The 9507-nt window shown below is 40.3% G+C and overlaps 1 non-coding gene across 1 annotated transcript; it reads left to right on the top strand.

Annotated features, from left to right (window-relative positions):
* Nucleotides 1-9179: 9179 nt before the first annotated feature.
* TRNAQ-UUG (transfer RNA glutamine (anticodon UUG)) lies at nt 9180-9251 on the top strand. The gene has a single exon. It is a non-coding gene; the product is annotated as a tRNA-Gln (tRNA).
* Nucleotides 9252-9507: the final 256 nt, after the last annotated feature.

Here is a 9507-nt window from a genome sequence, read left to right as displayed (position 1 = left end):
TGCCGGATGTCAGCTGCGATAGGCAGCTGACACCCGGCCGCAATCGGCCGCGCTCCCTCCGTGAGCGCGGCCGATCGCATATGACGCACTATCCCGTTACTGGGAATTAAGTCTCAGGTCACCTTGACGGGATAGTACGTCATATGGGATTAAGGGGTTAATAAGCCAGCTTTATTCTTTGGGTCAGTACGATTACAGTGATACCACATTTATGTTTTTTTTTTACGTTTTGCCGCTTTTTCATAATAAAAACTATTTTATAGAAAAAATAATTATTTTTGCATTGCTTTATTCTGGAAGCTATAACTTTTTTATTTTTCTGCTGTTGGAACTGAATGGCAGCATCCAAGCAAAAAAAGGGAGTGTATCCTAGCCATAGCCTGTATGGCAGCATGGTGCAGTTTCTTCTCTTAGGCCGGGGTCACACTGGCGGCTTAAATGGATGAGTGCAATGCGATTAAAAATCGCATTGCACTCGGACCAATGTTAAGCTAGGGGGCAGTTCCCGGCAGCCGATTTTTTGTCGGCCGTTTTCCTTGGTCCGAGACAATCGCAGTATGCTGCGAGTGAGACAGCGCACACCACTTGGAAATCATCCGAGTGATGTGCGTTAAACGCTGACCCTGGCAATGGAGGAGATGGAGAAATTCATTTTTCCGCCTCCTCCGCAGCTGTGCTCCGATCCTCCCTGTGCGAGAATCTCAGAGCACAGACGCATGACACTCGGCTCTCGCTCACAGCAGAGCAGGAGCCGAGTGTCATTAGCATATCGCATCCGATGCTCTTGCATTGGATGCAATATGCTGGTGTGACCCCGGCCTTAGGCCGGCCTCACACTCATCGTATAAAAATACGGTCCGTAATTTACGGCCATAATACGCAGAAAAGTCCCCAAAATAGTGGTCCGTATCTCATCCGTAGGCAGGGTGTGTCAGCGTGTTTTGCGCATGGCATCCTCCGTATGTAATCCGTATGGCATCCGTACTGCGAGATTTTCTCGCAGGCTTGCAAAACCGACATACAGACATACAATGGATCCATGTTCTAAAAAAATCGTAAAAACATATATATATATATATATATGTCAGTGAGACACACACACACATATATATATATATATATATATATATATATATATATATATAAATATATCATACAGTTCTAGATAGCTTAAAAGCCGGTAATTCAATTGCCGGCTTTTGCTATCTCCTTCCCAAACCCGACATGATACGAGACATGGTTTACATACAGTAAATCATCTCATATCCCTTTTTTTGCATATTCCACACTACTAATGTTAGTAGTGTGTATGTGCAAAATTTGGGCGCTCTAGCTATTAATTTAAAGGGTTAAATCGCGGAAAAAATTGGCGTGGGCTCCCGCGCAATTTTCTCAGCCAGAATGGTAAAGCCAGTGACTGAGGGCAGATATTAATAGCCTGGAGAGGGTCCATGGTTATTGCCCCCCCCCCCCCGGCTAAAAACATCTGCCCCCAGCCACCCCAGAAAAGGCACATCTGGAAGATGCACCTATTCTGGCACTTGGCCACTTTCTTCCCATTCCCGTGTAGTGGTGGGATATGGGGTAATGAAGGGTTAATGTTACCTTGCTATTGTACAGTGACATTAAGCCAGATTAATAATGGAGAGGCGTCAATTATGACACCTATCCATTATTAATCCAATAGTATGAAATGGTTAAAAAACACACACACATTATTACAAAGTCTTTTAATAAAATAAATACACAGGTTGTTGGAATAGTGTATTATACTGGTAATCCACCTGAAGACCCTCGCTCTGTAAAAAAGGTAAAATAAAAAAACAACAACATCCCATACCTTCCGATGATCAGTCTCATCCCATGCTGTAAATCCATCTGAAGGGGTTAACTAATTTTACAAGCAGGAGCTCTGCTAATGCAGCTGTGCTCATGCCAGTAAAACCCCAGCGAATGAATGGAATGTAGGTCAATGACCTGTAGTTACCTTCAGTTGCGGTGAGGCGCCCTCTGCTGGATGTCCTCATATGAACTCAAGCCTGGGAACTTTTCAGAATATTTTCCCACGCTCGAGTTCATATGAGGACATCCAGCAGAGGGCGCCTCACCCCAGCTGAAGGTAACTACAGGTTATTGACCTACAGTCATGGCCAAAAGTATTAACACCCCTGCAATTCTGTCAGATAATACTCAGTTTCTTCCTGAAAATGATTGCAATCACAAATTCTTTGGCATTATTATCTTCATTTAATTTGTCTTAAATGAAAAAAACACAAAAAGAATTGTCCTAAAGCCAAATTGGATATAATTCCACACAAAACATAAAAAAGGGGGTGGACAAAAGTATTGGCACCATTTGAAAAATCATGTGATGCTTCCCTAATTTGTGTAATTAACAGCACCTGTAACTTACCTGTGGCACCTAACAGGTGTTGGCAATAACTAAATCACACTTGCAGCCAGTTGACATGGATTAAAGTCGACTCAACCTCTGTCCTGTGTCCTTGTGTGTACCACATTTAGCATGGAGAAAAGAAAAGACCAAAGAACTGTCTGAGGACTTGAGAAACCAAATTGTGAGGAAGCATGATCAATCTCAAGGCTGCAAGTCCATCTCCAGCCTTGAGATTGAGTGAGTGTCATCAAGAAGTTTAAAGCCCAGGGCACTGTGGCTAACCTCCCTAGATGTGGATGGAAAAGAAGAATTGACAAGAGATTTCAACGCAAGATTGTGCGGATGTTGGATAAAGAACCTAGACTAACATCCAAACAAGTTCAAGCTGCCCTGCAGTCCGAGGGTACAACAGTGTCTGTCAACCCGTACTATCCGTCGGCGTCTGAATGAAAAGGGACTGTATGGTAGGAGACCCAGAAAGACCCCACTTCTTACCCCGAGACATAAAAAAGCCTGGCTTGAGTTTGCCAAAACTAACCTGAAAAAGCCTAAAATGTTTTGGAAGAATGTTCTCTGGTCAGATGAGACAAAAGTAGAGCTTTTTGGGCAAAGGCATCAACATAGAGTTTACAGGAGAAAAAAAGAGGCATTCAAAGAAAAGAAACACAGAAAAAAGTTTGGGCGTGAAAGCCCTAGCCAGCTCACCACTCCAGCCGCAGGTGCACGGGACTTCGTCTGAACCCGACGTGTAGTAGCACTGAAGAAAAAAAAATGGTGTTGTCCCAGCTCCTTAAACGAATTTCTTTATTGAAGACACATTTAAAATTACAAAAGCGACTCAATCCTCATACTGTGACGGTGTGCTAAGCATACCAATAGTCCAGCTACGCGTTTCGATCTCTCACGATCTTTATCACAGCTGATATAATTAGACAAGTGCATAGGTCTTATACTTGCTTCGGACCAATCATACTGCACATTTTCATCACATGATTATCTATCTCTAGGTCCTTTTGCTTTAATATATGATTTACCACCGCACATCTTAAAACTTATACATATATGTATACAAACAATTAATTCCATACATATTTACATATTTTAATAATAAAACATTATTTCATTTCTTTTATTTAACCCCTCGGGATATCGCGTCCCTAGGTTGTATATCCAAAATGCCTCCCTACTGTGAAGACTTTTTTTATATTTCCTCCTCTTCTGAATTCTGTTACCTGTTCAATTCCCGAAAATTTTAGAGATGCTATGTTACCACTGTGGCATTGAATAAAATGGCTTGAAGCCATGGAGACGTTCCTTGTATTCATATTATTATTTTATATCTCTTATATGTTCTGACATCCTTACTTTTAATTTTCTAGTTGTGCATCCAATGTATCGTTTTTTGCATATATCGCATTCTATCTGATATACAACATTTTCTGTATTGCAGTTTATAAACTGATTAATATTGTAAGTGGCATTCCCTTCCTGATTATTAAAGGTTAAAATATTGGATTTTGGAATTAATGTAATATCCAGACGTGCTCCAACTATAGGAAATGTATTATCACCAAGTTATTTTTCATCAAAACCAAAAAGTCATAACTGGTTAAAATATAAAGGATTTGTAAAATGTGGAGCTAATACATGTAAAGTGTGCAAATATGCACAAAATATTAAAACCTTTAATAATCAGGAAGGGAATGCCACTTACAATATTAATCAGTTTATAAACTGTAATACAGAAAATGTTGTATATCAGATAGAATGCGATATATGCAAAAACGATACATTGGATACACAACTAGAAAATTAAAAGTAAGGATGTCAGAACATATAAGAGATATAAAAAATAATAATATGAATACAAGGAACGTCTCAATGGCTTCAAGGCATTTTATTCAATGCCACAGTGGTAACATAGCATCTCTAAAATTTTCGGGAATTGAACAGGTAACAGAATTCAGAAGAGGAGGAAATATAAAAAAACGTCTTCACAATAGGGAGGCATTTTGGATATACAACCTAGGGACGCGATATCCCGAGGGGTTAAATAAAAGAAATGAAATAATGTTTTATTATTAAAATATGTAAATATGTATGGAATTAATTGTTTGTATACATATATGTATAAGTTTTAAGATGTGCGGTGGTAAATCATATATTAAAGCAAAAGGACCTAGAGATAGATAATCATGTGATGAAAATGTGCAGTATGATTGGTCCGTAGCAAGTATAAGACCTATGCACTTGTCTAATTATATCAGCTGTGATAAAGATCGTGAGAGATCGAAACGCGTAGCTGGACTATTGGTATGCTTAGCACACCGTCACAGTATGAGGATTGAGCCGCTTTTGTAATTTTAAATGTGTCTTCAATAAAGAAATTCGTTTAAGGAGCTGGGACAACACCATTTTTTTTTTATTCAAAGAAAAGAACATGGTCCCTACAGTCAAACATGGCGGAGGTTCCCAGATGTTTTGGGGTTGCTTTGCTGCCTCTGGCACTGGACTGCTTGACCGTGTGCATGGCATTATGAAGTCTGAAGACTACCAACTAATTTTGCAGCATAATGTAGGGCCCAGTGTGAGAAAGCTGGGTCTCCTTCAGAGGTCATGGATCTTCCAGCAGGACAATGACCCAAAACACACTTCAAAAAGCACTAGAAAATGGTTTGAGAGAAAGCACTGGAGACTTCTAAGGTGGCCAGCAATGAGTCCAGACCTGAATCCCATAGAACACCTGTGGAGAGATCTAAAAACGGCAGTTGGGAGAAGGCACCCTTCAAATATCAGGGACCTGGAGCAGTTTGCCAAAGAAGAATGGTCTAAAATTCCAGCAGAGCATTGTAAGAAACTCATTGATGGTTACCAGAAGTGGTTGGTCGCAGTTATTTTGGCTAAAGGTTGTGCAACCAAGTATTAGGCTGAGGGTGCCAATACTTTTGTCTGGCCTATTTTTGGAGTTTTGTGTGAAATGATCACAGTTTTGCTTTTTGCTTCATTCTCTTTTGTGTTTTTTCATTTAAGGCAAATTAAATGAAGACAATAATACCAAAGAATTTGTGATTGCAATCATTTTCAGGAAGAAACTGAGTATTATCTGACAGAATTGCAGGGGTGTTAATACTTTTGGCCATGACTGTACATTCCATTCATTCGCTGGGGTTTTACTGGCATGAGCACAGCTGCATTAGCATAGCTCCTAAAATTAGTTAACCCCTTCAGATGGATTTACAGCATGGGACGAGACTGATCATCGGAAGGTATGGGATATTGTTGTTTTTTTATTTTACCTTTTTTACAGAGCGAGGGTCTTCAGGTGGATTACCAGTATAATAAACTATTCCAACAACCTGTGTATTTATTTCATTAAAAGACTTTATAATAATGTGTGTGTGTGTGTGTGTTTTAACCATTTCATACTATTGGATTAATAATGAATAGGTGTCATAATTGATGCCTCTCCATTATTAATCTGGCTTAATGTCACCGTACAATAGCAAGGTGACATTAACCCTTCATTACCCCATATACCACCGCTACACGGGAATGGGAAGAGAGTGGCCAAGTTCCAGAATAGGCGCATCTTCCAGATGTGCCTTTTCTGGGGTGGCTGGGGGCAGATGTTTTTAGTCGGGGGGGGGGGGGCAATAAGCATGGACCCTCTCTAGGCTATTAATATCTGCCCTCAGTCACTGGCTTTACCATTCTGGCTGAGAAAATTGCGCGGGAGCCCACGCCAATTTTTTTCGCGATTTAACCCTTTAAATTAATAGCTAGAGCGGCCAAATTTTGCACATACACACTACTAACATTAGTAGTGTGGAATATGCAAAAAAAAAGGGATATGAGATGGTTTACTGTATGTAAACCATGTCTCATATCATGTCGGGTTTGAGAAGGAGATAGCAAAAGCCGGCAATTGAATTACCGGCTTTTAAGCTATCTAGCGCTGTATGAAATATTAATATATATACATATATGTGTCTCACTGACATATATATATATATACCCCTATACTATGTGTAGACATTTATTTTAGCTATTTTATTGTAACCTGTCAGTGTGATTTTACTGTACACCGCACTGAATTGCCGGCTTTTCTATAGAACACCGCTGCGTATTTCTCGCAAGTCACACCGCTCGTCCGTGTGTAATCCGTATTTTTCTGGCCCCCATAGACTTTCATTGGCGTATTTTTTGCGCAATATGGTAACAAACGCAGCATGCTGCGATTTTCTACGGCCGTAGAACACCGTATAATACGGATCAGTAAAATACGGCTGATAGGAGCTGGGGCATAGAGAAGCACTGTACCGTATGCAATCCGTATTTTCAGCACCACTGTTACGTCCGTAAAACACGGTAGTGTGACGCCGGCCCTAGGGCTCATTCTCACATGTGAAAAACTCGGATGAGTCTTGCACGTCAATACCCGGCACTGCACCAGCCACTCGGTTTGGAGCATGCGGCCGCGTAGCAATACATGCAGCCACACGCTCTGCTCCTGAGTGCCAGGTGCAGTGCCGGGTATTGACGTGCGAGACTCATCCAAGTTTCTTGCATGTGAGAATGAGCCCTTACCCTTGTGAAAATTAAAAATTTGATGCTAAGGTAACATTTTTGTGGGAAAAAGTTAAATGTTGATTTTTTTTCCTTCAACGTTCTATTAATTCTTGTGAAGCACCTGAAGGGTGAATAAACTTCTTGAATGTGGTTTTGAGAACCACGTGAGGAGCAGTTTTTAGAATGGTGTCACTCTTGGGTACTCTATGTCATATAGGCCCCCAAAATCTCTTTAAATGTGAGGTGGTCCCTAAAAAAAATGGTTTTGTAAATTTTTTTGGAAAAATGAGAGATCGCTGGTCAAATTTAACACTTATAACTTCCTAGAAGAAAAAATTATGTTTCCAAAATTGTGCTGATGCAAAGTAGACATGTGGGAAATGTTATTTATTAACTATTTTGTGTGACATAACTCTGTGATTTCAGGGCATAAAAATTAAGTTTGAAAATTGCAAAATTTTCAACATTTTTGCAAAATTTCAATTTTTTTCACAAATAAACGCAAGTCATATTAACCTTCGTCCGGCTGAGTAGGTACAATTGTAACTATTCCGTTTTAAAATTGCAATAACTTTTTTCGAAAAGCCGTAGAGGGCTGAAATTTCATGACATCTCTGCAGTTTTGGTCCAGAATATATTGGCCAAATTTCAATAAGATATATATGAAGGTACAATTGTACCTCTGCAGCCTGTTAACGTTGTAAAATTATGCAGCCTGACGAAGGTTAAATAAATTTTACCACTATTATTAAGTACAATATGTGATGGAAAAACAATCTCGGACTCCAGTGGGATCCATTGAAGCATCCTCATAAAGTGACAGTGGTCATAATTGTAAAATTTGGCTTGGTCATTAACCCCTTCATGACCTTGGGATTTTCCATTTTTCCGTGTTCGTTTTTCGCTCCCCTCCTTCCCAGAGCCATTTTTATTTTTCCGTCAATATGGCCATGTGAGGGTTTATTTTTTGCAAAACAAGTTGTACTTTTGAACAACGTCATTGGTTTTAGCATGTCATGTACTAGAAAACGAGAAAAAAATTCCAAGTGCTATGAAATTGTAAAAAAAGTGCAATCCCACACTTGTTTTTTGATTGGCTTTTTTGCTAGGTTCACTAAATGCTAAAACTGACCGACCATTATGATTATCCAGGTCATTACGAGTTCATAGATACCTAACATGTCTAGGTTCTCTTTTATCTAAGTGGTGAAAAAAGTTCCAAACTTTGCTAAAAGTTTTTGTGTGTTTGATTCACCCTTTCCTTACCCGCCGGCTGCATGCTGGCTGCAATATTGGATTGAAGTTCATTCTCTGTCCTCTGTAGTACATGCCTGCACAAGGCAATCTTGCCTTGCGCAGGCGTGTACTATGGAGGACAGAGAATGAACTTCAATCCAATATTGCAGCCAGCATGCAGCCAGCGGGTAAGGAAAGGGTGAATCAAACACCCAAAAACCCCGCCCCTATGGCTGAAAATTGTTCCCTCCAAATTCAGGTGACAGAGTCCCTTTAATAACAGGCTTGCTATGAGCGAAGACCACAGGGTGGCGCTGACAGCTAGCCGGGATCAGTAACCATAGAGGTTTCAAGGACCTCTATGGTTACTATCCTGACACATCGCTGACCCCCGATCATGTGACGGGGTCCGTGATGCGCTCATTTCCGGCCAGATGGCCGGAAGCGCCGTTTAAATGCCGCTGTCAGCGTTTGACAGCGGCATTTAACTAGTTAATAGCAGCGGGTGAATTGCGATTTCACCCGCCGCTATTGCGGGCACATGTCAGCTGTTCAAAACAGCTGACATGTCCCGGCTTTGATGTGGGCTCACCGTCGGAGCCCACATCAAGGCGGGGGTTCTGACCTCGGACGTACTATCCCGTCCGAGGTCAGGAAGGGTTAAGGTCAAAATTGGCTCAATCACTAAGGGGATAATATTGTAGGCATTTGATCCTAATATTATGTAAGTTTTCAGTACTATATTTACACTTGGTGAGCAGTACATTACTTACTGTGTATGGATATTTGGGATAGCTTTAATAAAACAGTACATAAGGAAGATTTGACATCATAGGTGACTTGAAGTAGCCTGCTCAGATCTATAATAATAATTTTGCGACTTCTGCTGCCCCACCCAACACCAAACCTGTTGTACATATATATAATTAGAGAAGATTAGTCAATGTTGTAAATAATGTTTTATAGGGTTAGCATAATGGGTTCCATGGTGTAATGGTTAGCACTCTGGACTTTGAATCCAGCGATCCGAGTTCAAATCTCGGTGGGACCTTTCTTCTTGACCTTGTTGTCAAATACTATTTTAAGTAACAATTTTTTAAATTAAATTATAACTAACTCTTACCGTAATCAGGGAGACAAAATGTATTTTGCTTCACTTTGTCCCTGCTGCAGCTCCCATTTAGTACACAAAGTATAATGCACTCCCCATTGTCATTGATAGAGTATAATGCAGTCCCCATATTGTATACTACAGCCCCCATACAGTATAAAGCAGCCTCCATATAGAATAATGCAGCTTCCATATA

Source organism: Ranitomeya imitator, chromosome 1 (genome assembly GCF_032444005.1).
Source record: "Ranitomeya imitator isolate aRanImi1 chromosome 1, aRanImi1.pri, whole genome shotgun sequence".
Lineage (NCBI taxonomy): Eukaryota > Metazoa > Chordata > Amphibia > Anura > Dendrobatidae > Ranitomeya > Ranitomeya imitator.
Note: the sequence above shows the minus strand (reverse complement) of the source record. Positions and strands in the feature narration are given on the sequence as shown.